Source organism: Lepisma saccharinum, chromosome 18 (assembly GCF_977018435.1).
Source record: "Lepisma saccharinum chromosome 18, izLepSacc3.1, whole genome shotgun sequence".
Taxonomy (NCBI): domain Eukaryota; kingdom Metazoa; phylum Arthropoda; class Insecta; order Zygentoma; family Lepismatidae; genus Lepisma; species Lepisma saccharinum.
In genome coordinates this window covers 11012240-11031442 of record NC_139246.1, presented here as the reverse complement: position 1 = coordinate 11031442, position 19203 = coordinate 11012240, and the positions used below count along the sequence as shown (strand labels likewise).

Below are 19203 nucleotides of genomic sequence, written 5' to 3'. Positions count from 1 at the left end.
GTTCCGTAGCGCATGTTCCACACACAAATCGGAGTCAAGAGAGAGACAGTGGTCCCCGGTTCGAATCAGGGGCATGGGTGCCGAGTAGGAATGGCTACAAAATCCGAATAATGGATATTCGGATTTCAAATTGTCCGATATACGTTTCGGATGCAAGGGATAATCCAAATAGAACAGATTTGATAAGGATTTCTAGAAAGTCCATGCAGAGAAATACGAAAATGACGAATAAATAATGTGGTTAGCCCGTATAACGGATGAACGATAACATGGTCCGGATAATGAACACATCAGATATCCCGTCATTTCGGAGAGAACATTATCCGATATCCAGAAAAAAATGTATACGGATTTGGCCATCCTTAGTGTCAAGTGCCCCTTCATCAATTGTATCATATCATCACCACTCATCCTCATCGTCGCGATCAGCCAAAGGTGGATGAAAAACGATCAAAAGAGAGAGCTGTCACCTTGCGTCTAGTCTAGGAAGTATAGCTAGCATCTGCGTCGATTGGCTAGTCTTCCGACCGTGTACGTTCGAAATTTTCCGACACTACAGTGCCTTGAATAATGTAGTGTGGAAAACGGACGGTTTTGGCCTCTCTGGCAGGTTCCACTCAGAAAGGATACCGCTAGAGGCGCTGGTGTTGATCCCGGTGCTTGGTATTTGTCTGCTTATGATGGAAGTAAATGGAGTTTTCGCTGCAACGTCTGATTCTTTTACATGAAGCATTTCTATGTATGTGATAATTGCTATGATATTTGGTACAGTGGTCGCGAAGATATTAACGAACATTCTAGACAGTCGACCACGTCCTGTTATCGTCATACTTTCGTTAATGATACGGGAGAAAAAATACGCGTGGAATGCTCTTGCCAACTAAATTTTTGTGTATGAATTAGGTTCGTTATTATTATAATAATCATTTCTTTTAAAGATATACACACTGAAGAATTTGTATTTTTGATATTTACTGTCTCTTTTCTTCCGCTTTAAACTAATCACGGCGATGATGATAATGATGATTGCAAGAAACGACAAGGGGAAACCCACAAAACTTTCTTAGTGCCATCGACATGAGTGTAAGGAAACTTTCAAACTAATGGGACAAGCGACACGGGATGTTCACACTGTCACACTAAGCCAAGCGTCAGGTTAACCTTGCAGCAGGTTTTATGTATCAATCCGCGCGAGAACTGAGCTCAGAATCTTCCGTGCCAGTCTTTCCTCAACCGCCGAGCTGCTTACATCGGAGACACTGAGAAAATCTACAGTATTGCCAACCGCACAACACATCAAAACCCGCATGCATGTCAAGTGGATTGTATTTTTGCTTCTCTTTGTCTCCTGAAACATAACATTTTAAAAGTACTTTCTGCGCATATATTATTTAATAAATGTGTCATTAATATAAGAGCGAAACAACTTCTAAACATGAGAGCATGTGTGTATATTTCGAGCACGCAAAAATAAAAATAAACAAAGATAAAAGTAAACAACGATAGGCCCCTCTTGAATTTAATGACAAATTATTGTTTTTGGTTTAGAAAGAAATAGATTTATGAAAAACTTGGTTGCTTCGTTCGCAATACATCCGTTACTGTAAGACACACGCACTTCAAGTTGTACCACCAAAAAAGCATGATTTGTTATTGGTGATATATACAATCAGGTGCATTGTCTGTCGCTATTACTCTGGTTTCAATTTATGAATCACTTCACTAAACCAGGATTCAAATCTTGGTCTGTCTATTTGTTGCTGATAATCACCCTTCCCTTTCTTTGCGCTGAAAAGTAAATATGCGCCTTCAACAAAGCTTTCATTGCCGCCAGTGGGTGAAACAATAAGCCTCCCCCTTCCCCTCATCGTCGGTTTCTTCAGCCCTGGCGGTGGTTTTGCATGGTGGTATCCTTCCATGGTTTATTCCCCCTTCCCCCACTCACCGAGTTGAAGGACGTCTCGTCCAAATAATAAACATGTTTCTTCTCACTGCGATATATTTTAATACCGCGGAGATTCTTTTGTCGTCAAACAACAAACAATCGTTTCCTCTTGCTAAACTCAAACCGCAAATCATTCAACACCCGTGATACAATTCGTGTGCACATTGACGGCAAATCACCTCACGCCCTGTTTTACTTTGATCTTGTTGCCGCAAGGAGGATTATGCATTTAAAACAACTTGCTTGACTTTGAAGAACATTTCCTTTCGGATGAAGCCCAAAATAACATTCGGGTAAAACCGCGCGCTGAACAGGAGATTCAGCCATTCTCGCCGCTCTACAATAAACATAGGGTTAAAATAGTGGGATGTGCAACACTGGTATCAGCGATTTCACGCGCTCTGCAACGCATTCAGTCTCGCTCGACTCGCTCTAAAGTTTCAATGTCTCTTCAACGCAATACAGATTCGAGTTGGCGAATCTGCGGTTCTAAGTTCGTCTGCACAGTGATTGCAACCAATTAAGTCCATACCTGCTAATCAATGTATTATTTTGTCTGTATATTACAAATTAAATAACTGTTTTCTTGCAAGTATGCAGTTGTGTCGGAATAGAACCCGTCTCAGTGGAACTATATACTTGCGCGCACGTTTGGATCTACATATGCTAAAACCTGCTGCAAGGTTGACCTGACGCTTAGCTTAGTGACACACACTTCCAGACTGTAAAATAGCATTCATTGCACATGAGGGTCCAAACAGCAAACGATACGTTCATATGGCGTATTCGCGTGCTACTTGTTACTTCGGTCGGAAAGCTCCTTAAAGAACGGTGCTCAGACCGAAGCGACGCGCTACAGGGGGAGTTCCCAACTAAGTGACAAGCGACATGGTGCCTTCAGTCTATTAGCAAGCGTTCGCTGCTAATTGTGCGAACAACAGATAGGCGACACGATAAACCGCACATTACAACAACAGATCTAGGCGACACGATAAGCCACACGTGTTGGTTTGTAGCTTGTGCGTCGCTCAAACTGGGCCATTTCCTCAATAGCTTGCAACATGTTGCCGTGGTTTGTTGTTCGCGCATGCGCGATGCAACGAGTGTATTGCTTTAGGGAGATTGCGCACCAAAGCGACAAGCGGCATGCGACACTTATCGCTTGAGGATTTCACCAACGCAACGCTGGCCTGTGCTTCCCGTCATGCCGCTACGATGTGAAATGTTGCTCTTGATTGGCTCGTTTCCAAGCAACATGTGTAGCTTCGGTATGAAAGTTGCCTTGAACCGAAGGACCCGTGTCGCTTTGGTGTGAAATCCTCGTATCGTTTGTCGCGTGTCGCTTTGGTGTAAAATCTCGAGGAAACTGTGCAGTCAGAGCTTGTGTCCTTACGGTTCGAAAGGCTGCATTGATTACGGACTGCTCGCTTCCAAGCGACACTTGTGGTTTGTCGCCTCGGTATGAAATATCTCTCAGGATACTATTTATATTCTAATAACATAGAAAAATAAAACTCTAGTACACAATCCAACACCTGACGTCTGGAATCACTTTGCGATGTTTCTTCTTGTGTTACGCATGCTATTTATTTATTAATTTTATTTTACTTTTTTAATGTCGTTTCGTGACTGCAAATCACTCCACAAATATAACTATTTCCATCAATTCACGTACCGCATTTCAAGACAAACAAATCTACACAATATATTCCAAAAACTAACTAAGCCGCATTACTTTCATAAGAAAATTGGCATTCGTACTGATCGCACTGCCATCTATGTTTGTCATCCGTCTGGGGAACTAGTTTCTCGGGTCGTTTTCCACACTACGTTATTCAAGGCGCTGTACCAACACTTAACAAGTTATTTGACTCTTGTCAGTCTGCATTTCTCTGTTAACCTTGACACGTGCAAAGTATTGGAAAGCTATCGGACGAGACACTGCTACGCCTTAATGGGATCGCAAGAAAAATTCGCTCAGAATATTTTCAGATGCTGTCTGCTTCAGTGCTTGTGGTTTTACAGTTCCTTCTGTTTCCCTAGCTCTGTCTCTCTCACTTTCTCTTACGGTACATCAGCTATAAGGTGCTGTGCTATAGGCTCCGAGGGTACGAGTCCGCCTGGGTTCAGTCACTGAATTTTCGGCCTATGTATAGGACTGGTGGCAGACAACCCACCATCGTGAGGAAATTGTGGAGGTACGAGTGAGTAGCATAACCCGGTCTCGAAAATCTCCTATAACGGCTGAGGGTTCGGCGTGCTGACCACAATTCACCCCATTACCAGTTGAAGAACTCCACACCTCTAGCAGAGGCGCAACCACGAATTTTTGTCTGGGGGGGCAAGTACCAGGATAAACGTACCATCAACAATAATAATAATAACAATAATGGCATTATTATTACTACTACTAGTGGTAGTAGTTGTAATCGTAGTAGTATCAAAGACGTTATTATCCTTAATACTGGAAAACAAGCACACAAACTGTATTTTTGAATGGCAGAAAATGAATGATATATGCATTCCCTAAATAATATTTTTTGTACATATAACATGTATAACTTTTATGTCTTACACATATGCAACATGGAGCGACATAATAAGAATACATATATATGCAACATGCTAACATTAATCATGTACGTATTGAAAGTTTATTCAATACATATCATTTAAATATATTACATTACAGAAAACAATTATATTCCGAGCGAAGCGAGGAAGAAAATGTTTGATTTAATAGGGCACAAATAATTCCACGGGACGACATGGCATTCTCTCTTATACAACTTTTTTCATTTAGATCGCTCGGCATCCGTAGCCAACTAACGCTGTCCCCTAGCTAAGGCTCTGAACTTGACGAAACCGAGAAAAGTAGGCCTTGCGAGCGAAACGAGCAAGAAGATTTTACGGAATGTACCTTTATTTGCATAACATTTGAAATCGAGGGGGGCAATTCTCCTGTGCCCCCCTGCAGGTGCCCTTAGCCGTCAATGTTTGCCCCCCCCTAGATTTGTCTTCCGCCGAAGGTTGGGAAAGGGGGCAATGCTCCCCCGGTGGTTGCGCCAGTGACCTCTAGGTAGGATTGTGGGAGGGAGACTGGCAGTCGGGAGATAGGCCAAGGCCCTTCGAGGACTGTAGAGCCAAGGGTTATTTATTATTTTCTTTACATCAGCTATTTATCTCCTTCAACATCTCTTACTCTTCATTTATCTTCCCTTTAATTGTTTCACGTAGTGCACCCTGGACTTCGTTTTGCGGACTGACGAGGCCCTGGCGTCTGGACCTGCAGCCAGGAAAATGCTTTGTGGGAATTCTGTTGCGTGTGTCACCTGTCACCTGCACCCCCTTCAGCATCCCCGTTTCAAAACCTATGATCAATCGAAAACAATATGCCGTCATAATGAGCATCGAATGCTAGGTACGTATTAGGTACTTTTCTTGCCTCTCACTGGGGAAAAAATTCCTCCGGACGGCCATATATGTCATTGGCCTCCCTTGAACGAGCTGTTCCTTTCAAATTCCCAAAGATGTCGTCATTGTGCTAAAATCAAGCGAAAATGAAGCAAGTTGCTAGTATTCTGCAGCCTCATTGGCATATTATCACAGATGTCTACTAAGGGTTAATTAGTAATTGATTTAGTGACTAAAGCATGCGTGTTTTCTTTTTTCTGTTTTTCAACATCGCACCCCGTCAGCATTCATAGATGATTAATCCTGGCGTTGCCGATGATCACCTCAATCACTATTCACCCTTATACAAGGACGTATTTAAGGAGTTTCCAGGGGGTCCGCCCCCCCCAAAATACTTAACAAGTACTAAAATTAAATAATCAACATATAATTGTGTAGCATTATATTAATATAAGTATAGAATTATATTAACTAACTAACTAACTCTCTAGCCTTCTTAAACCCGAAGGTTCATGGCTGCAGCAACACAGGCCTTCCATGTTTCCCTATTTTGAGCAAGTTCTATATACTCTTTTCCATCCCTACCGATTTCCCTTAGCGCCATCTCAACGTTGTCCCTCCATCTTCGTCTTGGCCTTCCTACAGGTCTCTTACCATCAGGTTTCCCAACAAGAATCCTGTAAACTCCTCGTTCCTCTCCCATTCGTGCCACATGGCCTGCCCACCTAAGTCTTCTTGATTTAATTATTCTAATAATATCTGGACATGAATACAAATTATGTAGTTCTAAATTATGTAACCTTCTCCACTCACCTGTCTCCTCATCCCTTTTAGGTCCAAATATTTTCCTAAGGATCTTATTTTCAAATACTCTCAATTTATGTTCCTCTTTCAATGTAAGGGACCAAGTTTCACATCCATATAATACTACAGGCAAAATTACTGTTTTGTATATTTTAACTTTCAGTTTCTTAGATATTAAACGAGAAGACAAAAGTTTATGAAGAGAGAAGTAACATGCATTTCCTGAATTAAGCCTACTTTTTATTTCCTCTTTAATATAATTTTCATTTGTTAATATTACTCCTAAGTATTTGAATTTGGAAACTGGTTCAAACGAGTTGTTATCAATAATTAGATTTTGATTATTACCTAACACTTGGTTTCGGCCTGTAAGCATATATTTAGTTTTCTCTTTGTTAACTTCCAAACCTATCTCTTTAGCAGTTTTGAAAAATATTTTAGCATTATTCTTAATTGTATTCACATCATCCCCCAGTAAGTCTACATCATCTGCATATGCTAACAACTGAGTCACACCATTTAATTTTAGTCCTTCTTTAGTTTCTTTTACCTTCCTAACAGCATATTCTAAGGCAAAATTAAAGAGCAATGGAGATAATGCATCTCCTTGTTTTAACCCATCATGAATTGTAAATTTGTCAGACATATTAATACCCACACGAATTTTACTTTCTGTTTCACTGGTGCATACTTTTATCATACTAACAAGCTTCTTAGGTATTCCAAACTCAACTAATATATTATATAGTTTATCTCTTTTGACTGAATCATATGCTTTTTTGAAATCAATGAATAGCTGATGGACATTTTGATTATATTCCCACTTTTTTTCAAGTGTCTGTCTGATGTGAAAAATTTGATCTGTAGTTGATCTGTTACGTTTAAATCCACATTGATAATCACCTATAATTTCATTAGCATATGGGGTTAGTCTTGTTAAAAGAATGTTAGATAATATTTTATATGTTGTTGAGAGTAGAGAAATTCCACGGTAATTATTGCAGTTCATTTTATCACCTTTTTTAAACACAGGAACAATTATGGATTCTTTCCACTGTTGAGGGATTTCTTCTTTATTCCATATTAAACAGATTAATTTATGAATTTGATACATTAATGAATTTCCACCATATTTAATTAACTCAGCTGGTATTAAATCAATGCCAGGTGCTTTGTTATTCTTTAGCCTTTTAATAGCATCTTTAACTTCAGTCAAGTTGGGTTCTGGAACTAAAGGTTCTGCTGTGTGTACTTCATTCACTTCTGATTTATCTCCTACATGGACATTTAAAAGGTCATTAAAGTAGTTCTTCCATCTATTTAGAATATCACTTGGGTCAGCTAGAAAATCACCGTCTTTATCTTTTATCAAGTTTACTTTAGGTTGCCACCCCTTTCTAAATTCATTTACACCTTTATATAAATCTCTGATATTTTTATTTTTGCTGTTTGTTTCAATTTCGTTAATTTTGGTTTTCAAGTAATCTCTTTTTTTACTTCTAAACGTGCGGTTAACTTCTCGCTTTATTCTATTATAATTGTTTAGATTTGTATCATCAGAGTTATTTAACCACCTAAGTCTAGCCTGATTTCTTATTTCTATTAGATTATGACATTCATTATCAAACCATGGCTTACTTTTTCTCGGTTTATGGTATCCTATACTTTCTTTAGCTGCTGATTCTATTGCATTACGTATGTGCTCCCAATTCTTATTTACGTCTGTTTCATTTATATTTTCATCATCATTTAAATCCTGCAAAACATCAAATCTATTTGACAGTTTAATTTGGTAATCTTTCTTAATTCTTTCATCAGTAAACTTTCCTGTATCAAATTTTAGAACTTTTAGATTTTGTTGCTTATGATTTATCACTGAGAGTCTTTCTCTTAATTTAGCAATTACTAAATAATGGTCACTAGCACAGTCAGCACCTCTATGTGTACGAACGTCAATTATACTAGTATGCCTTCTCTTATCAATGAGAATATGATCTATCTGATTGTGAGTTTTACCATCTGGAGAAGACCAGGTATATTTATGAATATCTTTATGTTTAAAAGTGGTACTTTTCACAATTAAATTCTTTGAGGTTGCAAAAGTAATCAATCTTATACCATTATCATTACTTAATTCATGAAGACTTTCTTTACCAATCGTGGGTTTAAATGTCTCTTCTTTGCCAATTTGTGCATTACAGTCACCTAACAGAATTTTCATATCATACTGAGAAAATTTATCAAAGACCTGTTCTAACTCTGCATAAAAATCATCTTTAGTATTATCATCTTTATCTTCCGTTGGTGCATGTATGTTTATTAAAATAATTTTACACCACCTACCCTGTAAAACTGCATATGATATCCTATCATTAATAAATTCTACTGTTTTAAGAGCCGATATAATTCTATTATTTATGAAAAAGCCTGTTCCAAAATTATGATTTTCAGTACCACCATAGAAAAAAGTATAATTTTTAGTTTTACAATTCCCTTCTCCTGGCCACCTAACTTCCTGGACAGCTACTACATCTAATTTATACTTAACTATCTCATTAACTGTACACTGAAATGCCCCAGGCCGGTAAAGGCTCAGAACATTCCAGGTGCCTAATTTAATATCCTTCTTCCTAACGTAGATCTTATCCTTAGTCCAGAGACCTCCCAAAGTAGTCCCCACCCGGAGATCCGAACGGGGGACTATTTTACCTCCGGAATATTTTACCTTGGGAACATCCATGGCCTTATATTGTTGTTTCTTGACATGTGTTTTTACAGTGCAGAGTTGTCAGCTCTACGCCTAACCCCCAATATGAATGGAGGAACTACTACACAAGACGAACACAAACACATTAGACAGCACAACTACTACACAAGACACACACAAACACATCACAACTACAACAAAATATAAACACAAACACACCACAACTACTACACAAGACAAACACAAACAAATTAGACAGCACAACTACTACGCAAGACAAAACCAACATACTAGACAGCACAACTACTACACATACATACTAGACAGTACAACTACAACACAAGACACATACATACACACCACCGATACTACACAAGACAAACAGAAACACATTATACAGCATAACTACTACACAAAATAAACACAAACACACTAGGCACTACAACTACTACACAAGACAAACCCAAAAACACTACACAGCACAACTACTGCACAAGACACACAAACACATAACAACCACTACACAAGATAAAACACAAATGCACAACTACTACTACACAAGATTATATATTTTCTCCACTTTACTTTCTTGATTGATTTAGTTTATTTTACTTCGCGTTTTGTGCCTCTTGGCTAATTTGCGAAGATGGGGATGAGTGATGAAATTGATGAATGGACATTCACAAACAACCAAGCCCAACCGGGATTCGAACCCGGGACCTTGGCGTCGCAGCGCTATGTGCTAACCACTCGGCCACAGGGTTGGGCACACTTTACTTTCTTGTTTCTTGTTAACCACGTTAGGTAAGGTTAGGTTAGGTTAGGTTAGGTAAGGGAACGATACAAAAAAAAAAACTAGATTTGTATGTTTTATTTACCTAACCTAATCTACCGCGGTTCACAATGACGTATCGAGAAAAAAATGTTGAGATATACTGCCGTGATTAAAATGTGGAGACATACTATACCTATAATTATAGAATTATATAAATTATATATTATCATTATATAATCGCTGATTATTTATTTCCGCTGGACCTATTGAAAGGCAAGGAATTGGGATCATATGGCTTTGAAGAACAACTCCAAGGATATATGCACTCTACTACTTATGATAATATGCATAAAATATTAATCAGCAACTTTAGTTTTCGTCAACTGGATCTTACTTCTTTTTCGTTGTTCAATAAATATTGCATTTTTTATCCATTTCGCATTAATTTCCTTGCCAGGGCAGTTGTTTTTATACAAATTTTGGCATTCTTAACTACATGTAAGCTAAATAATGAATACGTGCTGTTATATATCTATTCTTTTGCAATATTTTTAACTACTCGTGTAATAATAACAATACACAGTGTGTCAATTTGAAATCGAGACTGGTGCTATAAAAAAAAAAACAAGTGTTCACAGAAACTTAATTACCTGGGATCATTCAAAGTATGACCCTCCTGCATCCACACATTGTTGCTCTCTGCCTTCCAGTGCATGGAAGGATTTCTGGAATTCGTTTTGTGTGATGCTGTTTGAAATCATTGTCGTGGCCTTCTTGATTGTTGGTACATCATCAAAATAAGAACATTTCAGTGCAGCTCTCAGTTTAGGAAATAGAAAATAATCACACAGAGCCAGATCCGGTGAATAGGCTAGGTGTGACAACACATAGATAGCTTTTCGAGTCAAAAAGTCCTTCACAATCAGAGCCTTGTGACTTGGAGAATTGTCATGAAGCAAACGCCAGCTGCCATCAACCCAATACTTGAACGTCACATGTGTTATTCTATGTACAAACGTTTCAGTATCTGAAGATAAAATCCAGCAGTAACAGTCTGTCTGTTATTTCGATCTTCAGTAATGATTGTCCTCAATTTCTCAACAAATTGCGGTGTTCTCACTGTCCTTGCTGCACCTGGATGTTCGTCGTCTTAAATTGACTTCCGCCCTCCAATGAAATGCCTGTGCCATTCGAATACATGCCTATGGGATAAACAATTGTCCCTATACACTTGGTGCAACATGTGAAATGTTTCCTTAGCAGTCTTATCCAGGTGTGCACAAAACATGATGTTTGGTTTTTGTTCCACGTTGAAATCACAACGCACTTTCACGACATGTGCCCACACTCAACAGTGCCACACGCAACAATGTCGCTCAAGATCCACGATCTCTGCACCGATTATTCGTGAGATACTCCTCATTTCTTCGCATCACAAAACGCTTGCACAGTGGCGCCACCTACCGAGAAAAAAATAGTCTCGATTTCAAATTGCCGCACTGTGTACATTATTAATTTACATATTTCATTAATATTATTTTAACTTAATTAAATATAATTATTCTAATTTTATTATTATTATTATTATTATTATTATTATGGAAGAAACACGAAGTAAAATAATCAATCGTTTCTACCCTAAATCTACTTAAAATAGCTATTAAAACTATTTTCTTTTAAAAATATATTGTAGAGCAGTATTGCCCGTGCGTGACGCCAATGATAGTGGATTTATTGCAACTGAAAAACTTTACATTTGTTTAGCCTGTATGCGTGTTTATAATTGTATTGAGTCCGTGGCAGAAACTTTGAATGTTCATACAAAAAAACAAAAGAAGATCGTGAATGATTGTCAATGACGTAGTGTGACGGAACATGGTGATATTTAATTACAGAACACACGAGACGTTCCTCACGTTAATGGGAGATACAGTTAACCTGACAACTTCTGTAATTTGTTTCGTTTGCGTATACCCTGGAACAGTAGCGAAGCGTAGTCTTACGAAGGAGGCAAGCAATATTTCAGTACAACAAAACATGTAGTACAACGACATGCCGAGGGGAAAGATTCAAGGTTTATAGCCTCATTTACCCAGTCGCTGGATTTGTCAAAATATCGTAATAAAGTGACTGTACTAAAAATAAACCATATGATCCGCAAACGTCACATTTACTTTTTTAAAAAAATTCAGGTAACGTTATTCATATGATATTAAACGTTTTGCATATGCGAACTTTCCGCATACGACTAAAGGGAGACGGAATTTCTTACTTACTTATTAGTACCTTTATTTGTTCATTATTATTTAATATGGTCAAACGGTGACCAAACCGATTTAGATAAAAAAAAATGGGAATCATTTGTTTATTTTACGCTGCATGATGTAATTTAGTATTTTTGGGCACCCTAAAAACCGCATTGGAGTAACTTAAACACTAAATAAAAAGTTAAACACAAACAATAAAAAATTCATTTCAAAGCAAAGAAACACATGCATAGACGATGTACTCACCACAATAAATTTCAAACTCTTGGTCCATTGGATGCCACCCTTTGGAAATGTCGCACAAAGCCCCTTGGGCTAACTTGTTTTTAAGTCCGGTAAATGCGGTGTTGGTATCTCTCTCGAGCTAAACGAAGCAATTTTCAATTGCTCAATAATACACCCGCACTTCACATCAACCGTTCCTAAATACGCGTTCATTCCGATAAATTCACAGCACAAAACACGAAGCAACAAACACTCACACTATCCCACGCGCTTTCCACAACTGCAAGCATCCACACAAGATCACTTTGAAAATCTCTGAAACAACAGAAAGTGATACCAACCTATTTCCTTAATTTTTTTTATCCGTCACAAAAGATATATCAGTTTGGAGATAAAAATTACGCGGAGGAATCAGAATCATTTCAGCAGAACGCGTATGTACATTAATATTTAAGTAATAAAGTGTCATTCAATGGCGTGCCCGGGGCGAAGGGGGGGGGTGGATGGTAGACATAACCCCCTTTTGGCCCAGTATATCTAAGAAAAACGTCAAAGGAAGGAAAAGATGACAAAATGGGGACCGTAAAAAGACCCTGGGAACACCACTTGCGTCATAATAATAGAACTTAAAACATATTCGGGCCTCCCCGATGGCGCAGTGGTAGTGTCGTCGCCTTGTAATCAAGGGGTTCCGGGTTCGATACCCGGTGGAGGCACAAGTGTTTCAGATCCCATTTTAAACTGTAGGTCCAGTTCCGATTAGCCTTACTGTGCATAAAGTGGACTTAAAACAACAAATCAATCAATCAATCATTAAAACATATTCTTGTGCTCATAATATGCAGAATGTATACGATTTACTTCTATGCCATGTACAAATCTCAGTAGATAGTTCTTTCTCAGATAGCTTTATTTTCACCCCAAGTTTTATTCAAAAGCAGTCAATTTATTGATTGTAAAATTTGTGAAAGAGCTCACTTGAATTACTGCGTAAATAATTTGGCAGTTGCAAACACTGGTAGCGGTCAACACTTCTGGCGTAATTTGAGCTGGACCGACCAGGAAGCAGGGTGCAGGACCAAGGTCCGTCCAATCTTCCCTCCCTCCCTGAGAAAACTCTTCACGGGGGTGCAGAAATTCCACTGCCCCAACTCCCAATGTCAACTTTTTTTACGCGTTTTACATTTCGCGAAATCTAAAATAATTTGTAATATAATATGATATATATGGAATTTAGAACAGTGATAATAACTTCTTTTAGTTATTTTATGACTAACAATTATTATTATATTTGCGATCTTGTTTACGTGTTCATGAAGACAAATATTCGTTACTAGTTTTTGCTGGCTACGTACCCATAGATGAATCCTTCTGCTTTCGGTTGAACTCGGCTATTTTCGGGAATCACGCAAGCTCGGAAAGCACAGCTTTTTGTAGAGGCTTTGTGGACGGGTTCCACCAGAATTTAACGCTTCGCCATGTGACTCCTTCGGAGGCCTTATTTTCCCGCAGAACGGCTGCAAGCATTGAGGCTGGTGCTTGCTACAGAGCTGCTGGGGGAGTTTGCGGCCGCATTTTTTCGCGAAATCGAGTGCGATGAAAACTAAATACGGTTAGAACATTAAGTACATTAAATGATATTCGAATTATGCAAGCAGTGCTTGCATTGCTTGTACTATATCTTCGCCTCTGCCCTGGAAAGTATAGGCCAAGACAAGGTGAGCAAGAGGAAGATTAGATTAGGGTGTTCATGTAAACAACACGCACAGACGGGGTCAGGGGAAGGGGCTGGTTCTTGCACTCAACAAAATGTCTATCTCCCTTTTATGTCCAAGGTGTACTGCATTTTGCAGAAGAGCAAGGATGTGGCGTCTGGATTCTTGATTCTTGCAAAATTGACAACCCAACTTTTCGTTTTTAACGAAAAGTCACTTCTTTTGGCAGAAGAATTTCTGCTCTCATGCCCAGCAATCAGGAAAATCTCTACTCTTTTTGTTTTTCACGTCGTCGTCACAACCTGTCCCGGCCGAAGAATCAGAAATTTCACTATGCTTGAGTTTTCTTTATCGGAGGAAAAAATTACTAATTTTGCTCATTGTCCACTTGTTTGTTTAGAAATTACCAGTGTCTGAAATCTTTTTCGAACAAGATTAGCATACACTAAGCAACCTTTATCAGAAACTAGTTACAATACACGCTACTACATAACTGTGTCGCAGTGGCGTGGCGTGGCGTGACTTTTTCAAAAGTGTTACCGGCTATCAGTACGACAATTATGCCTGTTGACGTTTTCGAGTTAGATATTTGTTCATTTCGTTCTTGTTTTGCAATCAGCACAGTGATTTAGCCACAAACACTCCTATAGAAAGAACCACCACTCATGAGTAGACCTTGGATTTTTAGGTTCTAAAAAGTGTGGTTTTAGGTTCCTAAAATACTCTAAAAATCCAAAAATAGGTTCTAAAAACCCTAAAATAGGTCCTAAAAATCTATAGTAAGGCTCGAATCCTGAAGTAGGTTAAAAAAATTAAAATAGTTCAAAATTCCTGAAACATGCTGATTAGGTATAGTCACCGGCAATGAAAATGAGACACCTATATCCTGAAATACGCATATGAATATGCATATATGAATATCTTCTATAACGTTATGTGTGTTCCCTAACCCTACAGCTATATCGTTTTTTCTTTGTTTTTATTTATTAGTGCAATTTATATTCTGCCCTCGAACAACGTCAAATAATGAATTTTTACATTTAAGAATCTAAGTATTTATACACCACAAAATACAGTATTAGAAATATTTATTAAAGGCCCAGGTACCTGACGTCTGTGGTTTACAAACGATTCCGGAATACACAGATTAGTCAGCTTCCGGTGTGAATTTGTTGAGACATAAGACCAAACTTACTGGTTACTTCACTGAGTACTTACGTCTTCGATGTAACTTCTTAGGTATTCAAATCACTTGGCGATAAACACGCTGAAAAACACTAACGGCGAACACTTAAGGGGAGTTGGGGGGAAAACACAAATCTTGCTGACACCGAGTTTGACGTCTTCAATCTTCTAATCCTCCTGTTGGTTCATAATAAACATGTAGCCTCTCTTCTTTATTAACATGTTCTGGTAGTGATACTGCACACACCGATAGTTCACTCACAGTTTATTCTATAGACTCTATATCTCTTTCCGGCTGAGATCATGGCCATTAGTTCACTCACAGTTTGTTCTTTGCCCGCGAAACCAATAACCAACGTGATATGGGTCCTAACCGTATCAATGCTTGACTCTGACTGTCTTATCCGCAACCCACATCAACCGTTTACTCGAAAAGACGTTAACTTCTCTTGCCGCCCTTTTTTCCCCAGCGAGGGCGAGTCAATTTTTATAAGGGGTGCGTCAAGATCGGTTACACAGCGATGGTAGAACTTGGAAATTTGCTATTAAAATCCATTCTTCGTCGTATAGTTAGGCAACAATCATTTTTCATGTTACCCACAGTCAAACTCCGCAATTTTGTCTGTGAGGATCATCTTATATGAAAATAATCTTTCAACAAAAACATAATCAGTGGTGTAAACTTCAATGCTGAAATGTTAGTTTGCAAGGCTTGTTGTTGTTGATTTGGTGTTTTAAGTCCACTTTATGCACAGAAAGGCTAATCGGGGCCGGACCTACAGTTTAAAGTGGGATCCGAACCAATTGTGCCTCCACCGGATATCGAACCCGGGACCCATTGATTACAAGGCGACGACGCTACCACTGCGCCATCAGGGAGACCCAACTTGCAACCCCAAAGCACCGAAGTGACGCGACGCAAAGTGAGCAAGACCACACATATCAGACCACTATGGATTGTACAGGTCAACAGTGGCACCAGACATTTTGCTTTGTTTAGAGCTTTGAAAAATCACCATGGACTTGAAGGAAAGGAAATCGACAAAGAGTACGTTTCATACACGTTCGTCATTGAATATTTTCGTGACCAAACAAAGTAAATGTCTGTGTGTGACATAAAAATCCTGTAAAACCTTTAAAAATATATAAAAACCTAGAAAAAAGGCTTGATTTAGGCGCATAAACTTAAAATAGGTTCCAACAAACAAAATACGTTTTGTTAGGCACTATAAAACTTCATACCTGAAAATGCAAAAAATAGGTTAAACCCCCCCCCCCCCGGTAAAGAAAACATGTCTTCGAGCTAGATATTTGTTCATTTCGTTCTTGTTTTGCAATCAGCACAGTGATTTAGCCACAAACACTCCTAGAAAGAACTACCATTCATGAGACAGTTCCCACGAAAATCCAATGAATAGTGGTAGACCCTTGTCAATTCTTCATCTGTCTCTTGTTTCTTTGCAATGAGGTGCGAAGGGGAAGAAGAAGAACCACACTTTTCTCTGGTCAGTTTGACGTTTGTGTGGTGAGCACTGAGCAGACGACAGAGCTCCGCTCCTTTGTGGAAGGGAAGCCCAGCTGTACGTACTACTGTTGCCAACTTAGTATTTTGGAGCAAGGTTTGTCCAAATCACGAATCGCATCAAGGAACTATATTTTCGTCTATTACCTAACTGGCCTCAGTTGTAGTTCAATCCAGCCTTGGCTCTGCAGTCTCCCTCTAGTTGCTTCACAGAAATGGTATTCCTATTTTAGGCGGGATTTAGCTCTTTTCTGCCAATCCGATGTGACAACACTGGCTGATCCGGTAGGTCTGAACGGCAACAGGGCCCCTTAACAGGCATATGAATAACCCCATAGCACACTATGTCCCAAAGCCCTTCCCCGCTCTTTCCTTGCATTGGCGCCCTCTTCTCCCTTGTTGCCTCTTCAGGGTAGCGGAACGGCCCAAGACTAGTAGAGGAGAAGGCTGGGGCCATACCTGATCACGTGGTCCTTGACGTCAGGCGTGTCGTCACGCGCGGACAGATCGCTCTACGCTCCGGTTTCGCAGCCGAATCAAAGCGGTAATTATGAACAAAAAAGAGCCGTAATTATGCCCAGAAGCTAATTGGGAGTGAATACACAGACTTACTTAGGATCCGACATAACGTATGTCCTTACAGTTGGATTACACAGCCATTTACGCACACATTTTATCGGTAGTTTATAAGTCGTCACATTCCTCTGTGAAACATTAGTTTCATGTAAAATTGCGGTTAATACACCTAGTAATGCATTTTGTTAGGGCAGAAAGAAAAATATATATGTTGAATGCGTAAAATAATTTTGTTAAATAAAGAAAGGCAGAAAGCCAAAATTATGGATAAATTGAATATGTAAAAGAAAACGATCTCGTCTATTGCTCTCTTTTAGGAGTGAGAGAGGAGCTGTTTTCACTTAACTTCTTCAAATTTGGTAACTTTGCTTCGACTATTGGTATTTATTTCTTAATTAATTTTCCTTATTCAGATTACAATTCTGAGTCTTATGAATCTTTGAACTACACAGGGAGGAATGTGAGGAAGTTCCGTGTGTATTATGTAACACACACTTTAAAAAACTTTTCACTGAACGAAAACTTGAGACATAGAACTGAAGAAAGTCGAGGGTCACTTTATATACTTATACGTATATATAATCAGTGGAATGTCGAACAGGGGTGCCTACAGGCGGGTATGTGAAAGCTGGTTGAGTCCACTTAACTTTTGGGGGGGGGGGGTTGTGATGAAAATTTGACTGAATAAATAATAGAACAATGGAGGACGGAAGTTGAACTACGTTGTCATTTAAGCATCACTCGTATATAAATAGCAAGTTGTGTATTTTGAAGCGTATGGTAGCCTGATGTTGTGTAATGAGACTACTGGTATTGCAATCCACTAACAAGTCTCGTTAGATGCGATGTGTTCAGTTATATATTGTCGCCCGCTTTTTTATTTTTTCATCGGAGATCACGACACGTCGCAACACCTCACTGAAGGCATTGTGAACTGCAACACCTCACAACCCACCAGGGTTCGAAATCATTGAAAACTGGTGAGGGGGAGAAAGTTCGTAACCTACAACCCCCCTCCCCAAAAACATATGTGTGAATTATATGATGTACATATTTGTAATGTTATTAAAAGTAAAAATAAATTACTCAATTAAAATAATTATTGTGATTATTAATTAGAAATTAATTTGTTACTTTCATACATATCAGATAGTGTAAAGCAACTAACTAATTCCTTTACTAACCGGTTAAAAATGTTAATAAATTATGGCAGTTGAAGTGGTTTTATTATGTGTAAGTTTTTGTTTAGTTTGTGCACTATGTTAATATAAATCAATTAGATTTCATAGTTATTATTGTTTTGCATTCTTGTTTTACTTTTACTGTGCGTATTGATGTAGATTTGTTAATGATCTCTTGAGACAGAAAGCATTCAACACTCACAACTACACTAATTTGTGTGTGTTTTCAATATTATTCTTAATAAAGTATATTTGAAATTAAAAGTAAATACTTATCTTTTCATTGTTATAACAAAAACTCTTTCCCCTGGGAAATTTTTGGTGTTTTTTTTGTGGCCAAGATTGTTGGTGGGGGGGGAATCCCCCTCGTCCCCTCCAGGATTTCGCACCCTGAACCCAACAATCCAGAAATACAAGAAAAAAGGAGCGAAAAGAACAAAACAGATCAGCCTTTCCACGTTTCTTTCCGTATGGGGTAAAGACTCAGCTGGGTTTTGTCCGCCCAATGACGTCACACCCGCGGCAGTCGCGAAAAGAGGCGTGTCTGACCCCAGCCTTTCCTCCCTCTTTGTTTCTGTCGGCTGCAGAAAAAATGTCCTAGGCAATATCTACTCGATGGCAACGGTGTTCATTAACGTATTTAACAATGTTGTCATTATATTGAAGCAAGTTTTTAGTTCTTTACGTTTTGCTGTTACCTGCGGTAACACCGGCTCTGCTGCGTCGTAATGTTTGTCTGAAGCTCAGGACTGAAATAATAGAACCAGACCTTGCGGTTCCCAATCGTTGCAGTCAACGCGGAGAACTGTGTTGCCACAGTGAATGATGATCTATGGGTTGCAAATACTATACTGATGGCAAGCCCAACTGGCTACTGGCCTATTCTT

General features: G+C 38.8%; 1 protein-coding gene across 1 annotated transcript in view; it reads right to left on the bottom strand.

The window, feature by feature from the left end:
- The window catches only part of LOC146001841 (organic anion transporter 3-like), a 127369-nt gene that overhangs the window by 57651 nt on the left and 50515 nt on the right, over window positions 1-19203 (bottom strand). The window lies entirely within an intron of this gene.